The 18,375-nt window shown below is 37.5% G+C and overlaps 1 protein-coding gene across 2 annotated transcripts in view; it reads left to right on the plus strand.

Annotated features, from left to right (window-relative positions):
• The window catches only part of kank4 (KN motif and ankyrin repeat domains 4), a 53,063-nt gene that overhangs the window by 2,639 nt on the left and 32,049 nt on the right, over positions 1 to 18,375 (plus strand). The window lies entirely within an intron of this gene.

Raw genomic sequence — 18,375 nt, forward strand, 5'->3', positions numbered from 1 at the left:
GTCTATGTCACTTTTATGTACATGCTCTCTTAAAGTATTTGACTTGAAATACTTTTTTGTTTCAATTTTTTGGCACCATATCTGTATCCCCAAGGCCATATTTAAGAGTTTACCAAGATCCATAAATTTCAGTTCTTCCTCTTAGTGTGGGTTGAAGTTCTTCCTTTGTTTGCCTTTTTGTGAACTGACCATCTGTACAGTAAACATATCCCACAGGAAAAGTAGTACTCCCCTTCACACATACCTGTACCCATAAAGGAGAAATCTCTTCCTTCTCATGTCTCTTGCTTTGCAATTGGACACTATTTCCCAAGCTTCTCGTTATCTGTGCCAGTTTTGAGTACAGTTACCTGCTGGTTTGACTAATGTCTAACAGCTGGTGCCCAACACATACACATGTGCATGCAGTTACAGTACACACATTTGAGAATATACTTCAGTCAGACTAGAGATAAGAGATGCATGGAAATGGCTTAGAATGATAATATGTGCTCTCAGAGATCTGCATGCATTCACTCTGCATCATTGATTTGCCTGCCTTCTTTCTCTCCCTCTATCTCTTGCTCCCTCTTTCTGTCATTTACAATCTCTGTTCTCTGAGCGTGTGCATGCATGTACTCAGTCTTGGTCATTAGTTTGCATGTATGCCACAGTGCATTGGCCATGGTTGGTTGGTAAATCGCAGTGAGGCAACATTAGAACGCCGCTGTGTTCCTTTTTTTAAACACTTGTTTACAAGAAGTCAGTGCCTCTGTGCATGTGCCCACATGAATTTTAGTCGTATTTATATTTACTCGAAGAGCCCCCTGCGTCTGTCTGTCTTTTTTTCTGCGTCTGTCTGCTCATTTATCCACCGCTTTATCCTCACTAGAATCGTGGGGGGTGCCGGAGCCTATCCCAGTTGAGACAAAGAACGATTCACGCTCCCACTCATACCCAGGGGCAACTGTCATATATATATATATATATATATATATATATATATATATATATATATATATATATATATATATATATATATATATATATATATATATATATATATATATATATATATATATATATATATATATATATATATATATATATATATATATATATATATATATATATATATATATATATATATATATATATATATATATATATATATATATATATATATATATATATATATATATATATATATATATATATATATATATATATATATATATATATATATATATATATAGTGATTTCATAGTGAATGGACAGTGTCAGTGTGATTTCTTGGAAGGTGCTGAGAGCGTAATTCATTCTACCTCATAGGCTCATGGCTTTTAAAGCTGTAGTGATGCAATGATGTGTGACTCGCAAAGTGACACAGACAGCAGTAACTGTGAGATTTGAAGGGGCATCATATGCTGCCTATTAATGATTTGTCAATGACAAATGAGTTTTGAAAGCTATTTCCAGACTCTCGCTGTTATTGCATGCTTTTATATACTAGTGGAGAGTGAAACATTCAGTCGTTCATTTTGGTAGTCCTCAATTCATGATGTAAATTCTTTGTCAGGTTGGATTGATGTATGACACAGCAAACTGTTTAATATTTTCTAATTAACTAATTATAATTTAGGTTGACCTAGAAACCTAAATAATGCATTAGAACATACTTTCATTATAGAAGAATTTTTTTCAGAGTAATACAATACAAATGGTGATTTCAGAAGAAATAGCCTGGTCGGAAAAATTGTTTGTGTACACGTGTGTAGTTGGTATAATCACTTGAGAGCTAAACAATTGACATTTTTTTGGTTGTTATTATGCCTCCTTGTTAATATACGGACAAAAAATAAAGTGACCAAAAGTAATTTAGCTAATCTGGCACTGTAGGTAGTTATTAGTGGTATTCATGGCAATTGTTCTTGACAAAGAGCCCTGCAGATCTACATAAGTTTTTTTTTGCTTGGATTTATTTTAGTTTTGGTTCATATCCACAGTATTTAGAGTTATTAAAACTGATGCTCTTTCATCAAACAAGTGGCAGAGAATGTCTAAGGAGCTTAAGGCTTCTAAGTGCTGCTGAAGGAGGAAGAAGGATTCCCTAAAAGCTCTTTCTGTCAAAGAACCCTAAAACCTCTCGTTGAGACCACCCATATTAAAGCTTGGAGTCAACGCACAAAAAATATAGTGTAGAGGCACACGCAGTCACACATCACCTGGTTGAATGCAGGGATAGGACTGTGAATCGTATTCTGTCAACAAGCTATTTATCAGTTATGCTTTCACTTCTCTCACTCTCTTTTTCCACTTGCTAGTGTGCTCAAGATAGAGGTGGATCATCTCGTATCTGTGTCCTTGTCAGTCCTGTAACACATCTGCTCCTTAAAACAAACTGACTTACAATTCATGTTTTCTCACATTGAATATTCTCCAAGGAAATGCAGTCAAAATATAAAAATAAATTTAATTCAGGACTGTCAGCCACCGTGCCCTGACATCTATAAATTGTGATTGCACGCATGACGGCTCATATCAAATCCTTCAAGGTGTGTTTTTTGTTCTTGTTGGTTTTTTTTTTACCAGGTCTGTACCTGGACCTGAGAAAATTATACAATAAATGCATTATGTTATTCATAAAACATGTTTAATTTAGTGCTAATGAGGTTTTAGAAATCAATGGTTCTGAATGTACATTATGTCCGTTTTGAATCGTATTTTTTTTCCAAATTGAGATGCACAAATCGCTATTATCGCCTCAAAGTGTTTTATCCGGATTAATCGGATTTGAATTGAATCATGACCTGTGAATCTTAATACAAATTGTATCGGCAGTTATGAGGAATTCCACACCCATATTGTCTTCAGTTGTATTTGCCCTGCAATCATTCCTTCTTCAAGTCTCCTGGGATATTCTATCTCACCCATTTATTGTTTTATAAAGTAGGTTTTCTACATAACATGCAGTATGGTTCAACCTGATAAAATTGAACTGTTATTAAACTTAAAATTACCCGAGGATACTTATTAAAAGTTATCACACAGCAGTATTAAATGTAACAAAAGTCTCATGTCATCTCATTTTCTGAATCACTTTATCCTCACTAGGGTCACGGGGGTGCTGGAGCCTATCCCAGCTGACTTCGGGCACAGGCGGGGAAAACCCTGAATTGGTAGCCAGCCAAGGGGACAACCATTCTTGCTCACACTCATTCTTAGGGGAAATTTAGAGTGTCCAATCAGCCGATCATGCATGTCTTTGGAATGCGGGAAGAAACCGGAATACCCGGAGAAAACCCACGCAGGCCCCAGGAGAACATGCAAACTCCACACAGGTGGTCCGACCTGGATTTGAACTCAGGACCTCCACTGTGAGGCCGACACGCCAGGCCACAGAAAGTTTAATTTCAGCCACTCTAGTGGATGTAAAAATGGATACAATCACCACATACAGTGACTAGGTTAAGTGGCCTTAGAAAAGAAAATAACCACTGAATAAAGCAATCCGCATTCAAAGTGCATTTTCAATAAAATAATGTTTTTAGCTTTCTGTATGCACACACATCCGTTTCCAATATACTGTGGTGTCGCTGCAACAAGAAACAGGCAGTAAGTTGGCGGGACTGCCAAAGAAATTATCTGACTGGCCTCTAAATGGGCAGACAGTAAAACCAAATAAAGGTTTGCAAGAAACCAAACAAAGTCAGCATACATATGTAGGTTTCTTCCTCTGGTCTGTGCTTTACTGTTGAGTAAAATGATAATATTATGCCTGAAACTTAAAGGAATAAAAGAAAGCACTGACTGAAGTAGAAATGATGTTACTGTTGCAGTTGTAAATTCTACTTAGTTCAATATACCTACACAGTAAAACATATTATTATAGTATTGTGGAAGAAAGTAACAAAACCGGACATTTTGTTATTTAAGCAACAGTGCGAAACAATAGCTTGGTCCATCCTCACATTGTCTCCCTATGATATATCCTAGCACATTTCTAAATGGGTTCCTGGCATTGACAGGCAGGAAAAAACAGTGTTTGCAGGAGCAGAGAGGCCTAAAAGGAACATGAGACTTCCTTTATGGTACCTTCTCCTTTACATTCCACGTTCTTATTGGCTGGCACGAGGAGCGAGGAACGTCCTGGTTGAGTGTCGTTGGAAGTGGCCACTCGTGCTCAAAGTTCAAAATGTACTAAATGTGTGCACTGTGTTTGTGGTAAAATCCTATCTTTTCTGATCTGAAATAACCTTTGGTTTCCTTAGTGTGTGTTTAAATGTGCCATCTGCCAATACCCGCAAGCCTTTCCTCACACTTTACAAAGGTTGTCATCTAAATTGGTTTAACCAGTGTATGAATACAGTTTTACCACAGTATTCTGAACACTTTGACTATAGTGTATTGAAAGTCATGACATTGGTGGTGGATATTTGCTCTTTATTTATTCATAGAATAAGGAGCTAGAATGAAAATCACTAGATTTGAGTGGTGTTGGGTAACTGTTTATAGAGTTTTACAGATTTGTGACCTAAGTAGAATTCAGTCATAGTTGTTGTAGGTTTAAGAAGCATGTTACTATAATGTGATGAAGCAAAGTTATATTTGATCATGATTTCAAATGTGATAAAGCAAAGTTGAATTTTGTCATGATTTCAAATGCGATGATGTATGATGAAGAAAGTAACCCGAGTATATTTTTTTACACGTTAATTTTTTGAAAATATCGCTCTGTGAAAAGCCAAATCAACCACAATTTTAAAGCTTTTTTTCGTTTTTAAATACAAAACATCCTCAATCTGTCCTTCATTGTTAAATGATAAGTATACTTGTCATTCACATCAACTTTAGGTTTGAATTGTTGTCTGGAAACAAACTCGCTAGGGACTCAATTGAGGTTAACAAGTTGTACTTATGCTTAATGGGAAAAAATGCAATGCAGCATGGCATTTTATCCTCCAAAGAGAGTAATGCAGTGTTTTTCTCATGGGAGAGATAAAACACTATTCATGTTAACAGTTGTTTTTTTTTTACCAGTGAGTCCTAGTGGTTGAGGTTCCTTTGGAATTAGAGTGTAACACAAGTAATGACGTAGCAGTTTTAAAAAAAAAAGCAACAGAACTGCTGTGCCGTGAAAAGCAAGTGCATTTCTTACAGTGTCTGTGTATGTGGAGGTATGTGCTCAAATATTGTGTGATGTTCCATCTTTCAAACAAAACTCCAAGATACCTCACACTAATGGGTTGCATGAAGATCAGGAATGCAGATCAACTGATGAATACCTTGCATGCACGTAAAGCCTTCTCCTCACACATTCACCCAAGTCTACAATACATTGTGGGTGTGTGTGTGTCTGTGTCGTGCTTGTGTGTGTGTGTGTTTGTGTCGTGCTTGTGTGTGTGTGTGTGTCTGGGGCAGTGTTCAGCCTCAGTGGAGTTGCTGCTCTTCCAGAGTTTAGTGATCCTTGAACTCTTTCTGCTACTCAACCTGCAAGTGTGTTTGCACTTTTCACTTTTTTCATGGCTGTTTGGAGCCTTCTGAGCACCAGAAACTTGGATGGCACATTTTGTAGTTACGCTTATTTTCAATGTTTTCTGTTATTATGCAAATATCAACAGCTGTGGTCTGTTTGAGGCTGATTTGTCTGTGGATGCTTTAAGAACAGATATAGGCTCATTTCAACTCCTCACAAATCTTCAGTTTAACTGTTGGAAAGAAATTGGAATTGAAAGCATTTTGACCTAGAACATAATATTTCAATCATTTTGATTGAATAGTTTATTGGGATGTAATCACAAGAATACCATGTCTCACTGGCAAGGCAACCAGATATTACTGGGACTATATATATGTAACACAAATGTATGCTAAGAAAAGGATTTGTTTTCATTCATTATTTTTATGTTGTTTAGTGGACAGGGGAAAACAAATAGTTCAGTCACAAGCAGTCCTCCTGTTCAACCATTGCCTTACCTCAGGTTTGTAACAAAACATCAGTTTATTAAAGCAACAGTTATCTTGTAACTCCTTCATCTTAAAGGTCATTCCTCAAAGAATCTAAAAATGCCCTTTAGGAATTTCCTTAAAAAACTATATTAGCGGAGAAAATATATCAACACACAGATACAATAATAATTTTGGAATGAATTTGACATAAAACACTCAAATCTCCTTAATGCTGGACATAATTTATGGACTGACTGAATGCCAGAGAAAACTGCAGATTTATCTGTTTTGGGCTAAAAGGCAAAATATTAATGGCAAATGATTTACCTTAGGGGTGGACGAGTGGTTAGCGCGTCAGCCGCAGTTCTGGGGTTGAGGGTTTGATCCCAGGTGGGTCCTCACTGTGTGGAGTTTGCATTTTCTCCCCGGGCTTGCATGGATTTTCTCTTGGTACTCTGGTTTCCTGCCTAATCCCAAAAACATACATGGTAAACTGGTTGAACCCTTTAAATTGGCCCTAAGCTTGGATGTGAATGTAAATGGTTGTCCGTCTCCTTGTGCCCTGCAATTAGCCTTGTGATGATAAGTGGATTGGAAAATGATTGGATGGTTGCTTGAAATCTTGTTAGTGACTTTAATATTCTTAGATTTTTTTTTCTTGGGAATAAAAGGTATTTTAGGAAGCACAGGTGTCACTTTGACAATTAGGCTTGATGGCAGCTATTGAACTCCTCACTCACTAATTAGCCAGATTGCAGTGTAGAGTGCCTTCTTGCTTATTCAGGCTTTGTGCTTGAAGCTTCTTGCTAGTAAATGAATACAGTGTTTAGCTGAAAGACTGTATTTTACCAAGAAAATATCTTCTACATGTGCTATATTCACCAAATACCAGGCCATTCCGGGGATGTCATGCCCATTGCTTTCAGCATTTATCATTCAGTTAAGAAAAGTAAATGTCTCTGTTAGATAGATGCCTTTCTCCCCCATCTGGAAAAATGTAGCAATTTATGTAATACTCTCATTTACTAGATATAATATTTTCACAAGTTCTATAGGAGACAATGCACCTTTCCCAATGTAAAACAATGTATACTCTTCCTCACATACCCCAAGGATTTTTACAACACATAATTTATCAGTTTATATTTTTAGGTGGCATGTCTCATGCCAATGACTCACTCACCCCACCACCTTGTAGTGCAATCTTTTATTATTATGGTGACTCCGGATGGAGCTAGGAAATTGCAACAAGGCAAGTCGCAGCTACTTGCCATTCTGCTAGTACCCCATAATTTGAAGAAAAAATGAATCTCCCATGAAGACCAATACATTATAATTCCATTATCATTTTATTGTGAGGATCTCAAACTGATTCCACAAAGAGCCACGGTGGGTGCAGGTTTTCATTCTAACAGATCCATCAGAGAGAGTAGAACCAAAAATGTTTCTACTGAGACAAGCAGGACCTGACTCCTATCAACTGATTACACTTGTAAGACACTAGATTGTGAAAATGTATCCTCTTCACTGGTTGGAATGAAAATATGCACCTATTGTGTCCATTTGATTTGAGACCCCTCCTTTATTGAATAGCTGGTTGGATGTGTTTATGAATGGATGGGAGTTTTCATTCAATACATCTTGTTGATAGCAGGAGACGCTTTTTTGAGACATTTTAAAGTGGTTTTGTGGTTGACTCTAATTTTAAGGATAAATAACTACTTAGATACCATCAAAATAAGACCTGTATAATACGCCGTGGTCTGATGAATACTTGAATTGTTTTAGATGACTACACGAGAATTTGTGGGCGATTCAATGCCCTAAAAGAAATGGCATATCTAAACAAGCATGACACTAAAAATCATAAGAAATAGACAAAGCCACAGAAGATTCTGGGAAAAAATAGAGAAAATTCAAGCCTAAAATACAAAGAGGCAAAGAGAAAATACATCAAAACTTAGAAAAAATATTTTAAACGTACCTGAATCAAATAAAAAGTGACAAAGCCTAAATGGCATGTGGCAATAACAGCTAAGAATAATAAATTTTGCCAAGTAATGAAATAATTTGCCATTTTCCCTTTGTTTTTCTACCGCCTGAGTCAGCGGAATTTTCTTGTAATCAGCACTTGGCAGGTCACAGGAGACATCTACACTCACCCAGGGAAAAAAGGCCGACGCATAAACAATAAAACAAGACCACCAGTATGCATATTGTAAAATACTAGTAATACTAGTTGTGAGTATAATAAACACTATACCATGTTATTTTTTATATTTTCATGAATGAATTACTATACATTGCACAAACAAGTGTTTCAAATAGGTCATGTTGTCAATATATCATGACATGCATACCTTTCTAAGAACAGAAAAAAAATCATATTAAGTACTTAGGGTTGACGTTGACGTGAGCTTTGCAGCTCTGCTTCTTTTGGTAAGGTGCTTATCCATCAGCCAGAGGAGAGAAGGCCGATGAGTGGCATTGAATTGTAAGGATAGGTCAGAAATGACCTTGCGTTGAAGAAGTATACAATATGATGGGGGCTTTTCTGTGTTTGCAAAAGCTGGAAATATTATCACACCATCCTATGTATATGGGACTATTCATGCCTAATCTTCTCAGAAGTGCTGATGTTGTACCACCATCAGCGCTGTGCTCCCTGGCAACCAGAATCGGTTTCTGTGTCAACCAATCAGATAAAAGATAGCCCCAGAGTTTAAGTCGGGGCTATCCCCTCCTCATCTGCTGGAGAGGATTTTTCCTCAACAGATAAGTTTCTTCATTATGTTCACTGTTTTACTTGGGGCACCAAAGAAAAAAATAATTTCAAACGAGTTGCTTTGAAAAGGTTTCCTCCGATATGAGGGCCATTCAATATGTAAGCTGAATCTTTCAGTATATAGGACTTCTAATACAGTTAAAAGCTTCCTTTTTGATTATTTTTCAACGTAGTTTTCCATCTCCGGCGCACACTTTCCCCATCTGTGTACAAACTCCCGTATTCCCTCAAAGTAAAAATCTTTGGGCTGATGTCTCAGTCAGTTGATCTCACCGACTCAAGCCTTGTTTTGCTTCTCATGTCATTGTTAACTACAGCAGCCAGCCCACATGCCAATCCTCTAACACTGGTATACTTTATTACAGTTTAGTCTCAAAAGAGCACAATTCATTGGCCACACGTCATTTCATCAAAGCAGCCTTTAGTAAAATGTTTCCTTCCATCCATGTGTTTAACTCACCAACCTCACTATTTGGTCATACGGAAATTTAGAGAGGCCTATTTCAGGTGCATTTCCTACACAACACATATTAACACATTTCCAATAAAACAATTGAATTTCTTGTCAAGTCAATTTTATTGAAAATCAAAATTTTCCTCACATTATCAATAATTATAGCACCTCACTTCCTCCTGCGTGCAGGGCAAGGCATCGTTTGACCAGCCTGTTTTATGGAACAAAGACAAACAAATAGTGACCTACTGACACTTTATTTTTCTGTGCTATGATGCCACCGCTGTGCATTGCCTGCAGCTGTCTAAGCTGCTTGAATCCCCGCCATGCAATGCAGGGATTGGCAACAGCCCACAGCCCCAGATTTGTTATAAACCATTTCAGTAAGTCCTTTTGTGCCAGCTATGGCTTAATTTAGAGGAAACAAAAAGTGAGCCTCTATAACAAAACCAATTTGCCACTACAGCAGATGGGGAGTGTTTGTTGTGTCTTCTTCGTCCAGTACTGCTGTCTCCATATCAGAGTATCTTAATATTTGGAACACTTTGCTGGCGTGGCATATTAAGGTGACCATCTGTTGGTTTGCAGTAAGAAGATGAAAGTGTTTATCTTGACACAACCTGTATCTCCATCTTTTATACGCCAATAATTTTATCCAACTTGTTTAAAGGTGCCTGTCTTTGCGTTTGTGTTGAGTAATCAACCAGCCTACACTGCGTGTCTTTAGGACGCGAGAGGAAATGGGGCGAAAACCCGCAGAGAATATACCAACTCCACACAGTGAGGACACACCTGGAACAGTATGTGTGCATTTGTAGTTATGTTCCCAGATCCATTGCTGTTAAGTGAGGTCTGGTGTTGTCTTATAACATCAAGCTTCATTGCATGTTTAGCTACGGCGGTCAAAGGGGAGGAATTCTGAAATGCTCTTACATCAGATTACTTACATTAGGGGGTTGGCTGCTGAAGCTTTCGATTGATTAAAATGTAATCCGAAGGATAGCCATGCCCCTGGACATGATGTGAGCGTCACCTTCACTGAACCCCCCCTCCATCGTCCATGTTCTAACCCTCCCCCGTTGCTCTCACCCTATTTTGTATCCTAATTGACTTGGTAAAATGCGTATGTTCTCTAGGTCAGGTCATTGAATCCTACTTTATTTCGATCATACTGGGTTGCTTCCCCAGCTGGATTTCATTTTTCTAGGTGTATATTATTAGATACGCAATAGAAATTGTATATGGTACAGCAGAAGGGTTTTTGACTCTGTCATGAACCCACCAAATACAGTGATTAAATATCAATGACCTACTGGTAGGAAAATGTCCTTCATCCAAAAAATGTAGCTTAATCACTGATTAAATGACAAAATTTTCTTTTGAAATGTTTTCTCTTGATATAATGTGCAGCTCACTGCTTGTGACAACTTGACACCTTCAGTTTTGCTACATCTGTATGTATGTAATTTCAATTATGTTAAAGATGTTTATTGGATATGTGTTTTTATTTTTTATTGGCATTGATGTGAGGATAAAAGTGAAACTACGTTAACATTTTTCTTGGAGTTACAAAAATGCAAATCAATTTTAAATGAGGTGCAGGGACCATCAGTTTAGTTCCATTCAGTGTTGGGTTATTTCTATAGTGCAGCACTTGCTCCAAAACAGTCGGAGATACATCTGTGGATGTGAAGATATTGTGGTCTATCTGTAATTTTTATTGTTTTTGACATAGTTTCACTCAATATCACCATGCCTATTTGTGTTTGTATTCGGGTGTCTGAATCAGACTGGAAAGGAATTTAATTTTCTCGACGACATGAAAAATGAAAAATGAAAATCAGACATAGGCATTGTCGTCATCATTGACTTGACAAAAGCCTAGTAGTCATCATACCCTCAGCAGCGTATGACGAAATTGTATAGTGCTTCTCCACAAGTTCGTCTTCCCAGGCCAGACACATTTATGACATTTATTTATGACATATTCATACTTGTTAGCTCTCCGCCTTGAGCGCCATTTTCCGGCGACTACAAGTTGCCTCACCGATGCCAACAAGAATAAGATGGATCACTTACCTCTGTCTTTATACTTACCCTCCCTCAGTCATCCTGTGGAAGGTAGATCTGCACCAAACAACCTTCCTGTTTCTTCAATTCGACTTGACTTAATTTCATAGTAGGGATATGTGTAGTCGTCACGTCACGTGTTGCTGCAGGTTCAGAGACCTGATGGCAGTTGGGAAGAAGCTGTCCTTGAGCCTGTTTGTCCGTGCTTTGTAGGACCTGTAGCGTCTGCCAGATGGAAGCAACTGGAACAGGCCGTGTCCAGGGTGGTATGGGTCTCCAACAATGGACCCGGCTCTTCTGAGGTATCGGGGGTTGGCAATGTCTTCTAGCGATGGCAGAGAGCAGCCGACGATCTTCTGGGCAGTGTTTATCACTCTCTGTATGGCTTTTTTGTCTGCTGTCGTGCTTCCGGTATACCACACTGTGATGCCGTAAGTCAGGATGCTCTCCACAGTGGCTCTGTAGAAGGTTGCCAGAAGCTTGGTGTCCAACTTGTCCCTTCTCAGTACCCTGAGGAAGTGGAGTCGTTTCTGGGCCTTCTTCACTAACACTGTGGTGTTTGTGGACCAGGAGAGCCTATCCGTGACGTGGACTCCCAGGAATTTGAACGATTGGACCCTGTCTACACATACTCCGTTAATGAGGAGTGGGGCCAGGTCTGTGCTGCGCTTGCGAAAGTCCAAGATTATTTCTTTAGTCTTTGCGGTATTCAGTGTAAGATTGTTCGCCGAGCACCAAGAAGACAGTTTGTTGACCTCGTCTCTGTAAGCTGACTCATCCCCGCCAGAGATGAGTCCGATCACAGTGGTGTCATCGGCGAATTTGATGATAGAGTTTGACTGGTGGGCTGGTGTGCAGTCGTATGTGTACAGGGAGTACAGGAGAGGACTCAGTACACAGCCTTGTGGTGAGCCTGTGTTTAGTGTGATGGAGGAAGAGAGGTGTGGACCCATTCTGACCGTTTGTGGTCGACCAGTCAAGAAGTTCTTTATCCAGCAGCAGATTGAAGAGGATAGTCCAAGGTGGTAGAGTTTGTCCTTCAGGATGTCCGGCTTGATGGTGTTGAAGGCTGAGCTGTAGTCTATGAAAAGCATCCTCACATAGTTCCCCTGGTGCTCCAGGTGGCTCAGTGCTGTGTGAAGAGCCACGGCGATAGCATCCTCAGTGGACCTGTTTTCCCTATAAGCAAACTGGTGCGGGTCAACTGAGGGGGGAATTGTCTTTCTGATGTGTCGGGCCACCAACTTTTCAAAGCACTTCATGATCACAGGCGTGAGAGCAACAGGCCTGTAATCGTTCAAGCTGCCGATGGTTGGCTTTTTGGGGACAGGAATGATGGTGGCAGATTTTAGGCAGGCAGGAACGATGGATTGTTGCAAGGACCGATTGAAAATGTCCGTGAAGACTCCTGCCAGCTGATCAGCACAGGCTTTGAGCACTTTGCCAAATTTTGCCAAAAAAAAAAAAAAAACCCAAGAAACTTGTGCTTACTGTGCTTCACTGGTCAATCGTGAGTTTTTATTATTTATATTTTCTTTCCTTGTTGAGGTTATGTATTTCAAGTTAGGTGGGGGACATCCTGTACTGATGTTTTATCCAAACAGGAAAACAATAATAAAACAATTACTATTTAGCAGCAAGCTTTCAGATGATGCATGTTTCTACATGTTTGACCATTACTGTTCTCTGGAAATAACATCCGGTAAGATATAATTATCGGTCTGTTCTTTCTCTTGCTTTCTGCAAAATGAGTTTCATTGTTCTCTCCTTAATTACCTTATGTCTCTGTGTGCTGCTGTGGATATAATTACACTCTGCTCGCTCACATACATAACACAAATGTTAAGATGCCAGGCTGTTGCAATATGCAACTAAATAAATGATAACACCACACATTTCCTGAGCTGTATGTATATATATATATATATATATATATATATATATATATATATATATATATATATATATATATATATATATATATATATATATATATATATATATATATATATATATATATATATATATATATATATATATATATATATATATATATATATATATATATATATATATATATATATATATATATATATATATATATATGTATATATATATGTATATATATATGTATGTATGTATGTATGTATGTATGTATGTATGTATGTATGTATGTATGTATGTATATATATATATATATATATATATATATATATATATATATATATATATATATATATATATATATATATATATATATATATATATATATATATATATATATATATATATATATATATATATATATATATATATATATATATATATATATATATATATATATATATATATATATATATATATATATATATATATATATATCTTTTTTTCTACCGCCATATTCACTGCACACATTTAATTAATATGCTAATGGTTTCATCGGGAGCTACAGCCAGCATGGAAATATTGTTGATATATAATTGAATTATTTTTTGTATTAAAATCACGTTCATGCTCTACTGGTCATCTTGATGGTTCATTGGGCCCTTAAGAGCAGTACTTGAGAGATTCTGTGATGGATATTACAGATGAGTTATACAACTGATTATTTCAAATTCATTAACCATTTATATTGTTTTGAAAATTAAATATTCATATCCCAGCTATTCTAACATAAGTCCCACCTGACCCTTTTCTAAGAATGTCCGTCTCACATTTCTGAGATTGAGGGTTCAATCCCTAGTGGTTCGGAACCTTCCTGTGTGGAGTTTGGATCTTCTCTGGTTTCTTCCCACAGCCCAGAAAACATGCATAGTGGGCACCCCCCACAAGTCTTGTGAGGATAAGTTGTACAAAAATGATTGAATTTATGCCTAGGCATAAATAAGGTCTTTAAATTAAGATATTTACATTTAATTCTACATTGTTCAAAATCATTTGTTCATCATCAATATGTTTTCTGGTCTTAATTTTCATTTTCTCTTGTCCTAATCAAAAGGAGGCCTCCTTTAATTTTAAACCATTCATCGTCTTTTGAAAACCCTTGTTCCCTTTTGACTTTCTCTCTTCGTAAAAGGTGTGAATATCCAAAAATAGTCGCCATCCTTCTCTGTTTTCTTACAGTAGAGTAATTTGAGACTGTTTTTTTTATACTACTCCTCTCTACTTCTATGTATTAATTAGTTTAGTAAAATACCACCAAAAAGAAATGCTGAAGAGCAGTGTTAAGCGTCAAGTTGTGGCCAAAGTGGTGACGGTGAGAAACAGTAGTTTGAGAGCTGAAAGCAGAGATGGGATATTAAAAACCAAGCGTACATTCAGTTCTGAAGGGGCCTAGGCAAGAAATGTCATGGGAATATAAACCCATGTACTTAGTGCAGGAAGAGAAGTCAAGCTGAGCAATCCCACTGCACTGACCAGTTTACTATTCCTGCCTGCTTCCTCTTTCCGGCTATCTCTTGTCCTCATTATAAGGTCATACCCTTTGAGTGTTTCCAAAATATATTTCTGTAGTTGTGTGTCAACAGGCAAGCAGTGGTGCTTATGTAAAGTTATATGCCCACAACAGAACTGTTGTTAATCCAAGTGTTAATTCATTCGTTCATTTTACATACCACTTATCCTCACAAGGGTCACAAAGGGGCTAGAGCCTATCCCAGCTAACTACGGGCACTAGGTAGGGAACACCTTGAATTTGTGACCAGCCAATAGCAGGGTACAAAGAGACGGACAACCATTAACGCTCACACTCATTCCTAGGAGTAATTTAGAATGTTCAACCAGCCTACCCTGCATGTTTTTGGGTTGTGGAAGGAAACTGGAGTACCTTGAGAAAACCCATGCAAGCTTGGAGAGAACATGCATAATCCACACAGTGACGACTGACCTGAGATCGAACCCTCAATCCCAGAACTGAGAGGCCGACACGCTAAACATTCAGCCACGAGGCCACCATACCAAGTATACAATTTAAAAATTCACATTGTAGAAAGCATCTCAAATGAAAATCTTAAATTATACTGTTCCTACTGTTTAATTCATGACAGGATGTGATAATGGCAATGATTCTCATTATTCCATCTGGCAAATTTCTTTAACGTTGGTGCTCATTCAAGTCTCCAGTGGGTTGGAAACTATCTGAGATGACTTTGCCAATTAAAGGGCACACAAGGAAAAACAACCATGCGGACTCAAATTCACATCTGTAGACTAAGGAATGAAGCATTTTTATTCACTACATCAGCCTAAATGCAAAATATATGTCACATTGAAAGAAATATTACATTTAAAAACAAACCCAAAAATATTTTGTAATATTTTTCTTTCATTTTGTTCCTCTGAAATTGAATATAACCTTGACGTACAGTGAATAACATCAGTTGTTATAAGCTAATTAGATAGACTGTTTTAGTCAGGAACTACATGCATGAGCAGACATGTGGTCTAAAGCTAACATCAACAGCTGCCTAAGCAAAGTCAGGTTTTGCACGAACAGTCTGTTTTCCTATCCAGTGCCTTCTGCTACTCCACATTTGTAATTGGCTTCCTGAGCACTGCGAAAATTGTAAAAATGATAAAGTGAGCACATGGAAGAGGCACACTCGAATTTTAGTTATCACATCATAGCAGCACATTTTTTCTACTGGAAATCATGTCAGGGACTTAGTGGCTTTGTATTCACTACTAATAGCCTCAAGGTTATCAAAATCTCAACCTTGCATTCACATACATTGTTACGTAATAATGTTAACTAATGTATTCAAGCATTTGTGGTAAATAACAATCCTGAGTGGAAAGAGTGTAAACATGAGGAAGTGAAATAAATGGAACAAAATGTCCTTACTGAAGCAAACAACTGTAGATAATCCATTGCATAGATATATAGAAAATACAATAATTAAAAATACATTTCAAGATTTTCTGGTTAAAACGTGTGCACTCAACCCTTCGCTACTTCAATCAATTTTACATGAATACAAATTAACTCCACTAAATTATATTACAATGTTACATCTGTTGCTAGTACTGTTGTGATTTCTCAAGAGTGAAGTTTGTATTTACATTTGAAAAGGAACGTTGAAGTCAATCTCTCCACCAATGCACATTATCAATACTAATAATGTATTCAGGGGTAGAATAAAATAGGAAAAACCTAAACAATCTAACATGGTTTGGTTATGCCCCGCTTCAAATTATCGCCTTATTGGCTGTTAATTATCAGGTTGCTGTAAATTACACATAAGGATTCTTACCGCCAGCGCAAATTACGTTTGTCCTCCGTGCAGTTTTTACCTCAAATACACGAAAGTGAACGGAAGTGACCTTGGAACCTTTTGTTGCTCACTGCTTCTCTTATTCATTGAGCAGATATAGAGTCTGCATAAGAATAGGGAGAGGAGTGGTTTTAATTTTACATCATTCCGCTGCACAGGGAATAGGTACCCTTTTCTTCCTGAGCGTCGCTATCTCTAGATTTTGTTTCCAGCAGAATAAAGCCGCCCTTGGAATTAATGGCTTGTTTCTTCAACTCCATTAACATGAAATTCTCACATAATCTTCAAGGCCCATAGTTGGATTTTATAGGACAGGCTGCAGCTGCTTTACTTTAAAATTTTAAATTAGAATCAGTTGAGATTAGTATTACAACTTGTGATTTTAAAAGTACAGCTACAGTATATTAAAGCTCCGGAACTGTATACACAGGGCTTTTCTGTGGCTTTTAAGAGCAGTTTGTGATGTGTTTAATGGCCAGAAATAGTGTAAAAACTACAAAAATGTTTCAGATAAAAAGTCCTTCATTTAATAGCAGCCATCACTCTAACTGTGTTTTTAACCAAACCTCAGCTCTCCTGCAAAGAAATGATAGTTTTATATGATTTTCTAACTGTGAACCTTTGACCAGTAGATGAACTAAGCAACTCTGAACACAAACTTTCAGTGATGATTCCCAGTTTTATAACTGCAGTTGTATACATTAGAACCCAGGTTCTTTGAAGGTGTTTCCCCTGAGAGGGTCATTAAGGCAAATCAGAAAAATATTTTTGAAGGTAAGATGTATGAATAGATAAATTGAAATAATATATATTGTTTCCACAATACATGAAAAGTAGCATTGTTCAACTTTTCACATTGCAGGCCCCAAATGGTTCAGATATTTAGATGGAATAATAGCCACAGGGCCTTTGAAACTGCGTATGCAAGTCTCTCTGATAGACTGTGGGAACAGTTCACACATAGTAATCCAGGTCAGAGTTGGGCTGCCATATTGAGGAAACGCTTAGTTGCTTCTGTTCAAAAACAGTTTGGAAAATCCCCAGAAAATTTGATAATTAGTTGCCGTTCTTTTTTTTTTCAATTTCAATTTGACAAACTGAGCTCTTTGTTACTATGTGTCTTTCGTATAGATATGATCTTAATTTTATGTTTGTGTCTACACTATTGTGAATTAAAAGTGACAGGGAATGCTTTTTAGTGAAAGGTCAAATGTTTGGATTAAAAAACGGGATACTTTGGACCACTTTCTGCAAAGAAGCCGACCTTCCGCTACATAACTTCCGGTAACTGACTTGGGCTTCCAGGAGAACAGCAAAATTGTGTTCAAATTGTGCGTGTCTTTTTGGTTTATTTCACTGAGAAAAGGACAACGAGTTGTGGCTCAGAGAAGTCCAGGATATGTTACTGTTAGCAGTTAGAGATCCATTCATTCATTTTCTGAACTTCTTAGCTGACTATGGCACGAGGCGGGGCCACCTTTTACAACCAGAACTTCCATGGATCTTTTTCTAATGAGGGAAGAACCCACAGTACCCAGAGAAAACCCACACAAGCTTAGAAAGCATGCAAACTCCACACAGGAAGACCGACTTGGGATCACCAGGACCCCAGAACTGTGAGGCCAACGCGCTAACTAGCCCCTGGGCCACCGAGTTAGAGATTTGTTTCATCTAAAAATATCTTCATTTCCCTGGTGATATTAATAGAATCAATGATTGAATACAGTGTTCCCCGTTAGAGAGCCTAGCTTTATTGATTGTGCAGAAAATAATCCGGGCTTTGATCCAAAGGTTCAAAGAACAGTCATTCAGTTGTTGTCTGTTCAGGCAAATTGTGGTCCAGCATATATGAATTGCACATCTTT

This window comes from Stigmatopora nigra, chromosome 5 (assembly GCF_051989575.1).
Source record: "Stigmatopora nigra isolate UIUO_SnigA chromosome 5, RoL_Snig_1.1, whole genome shotgun sequence".
Taxonomy (NCBI): Eukaryota; Metazoa; Chordata; class Actinopteri; order Syngnathiformes; family Syngnathidae; genus Stigmatopora; species Stigmatopora nigra.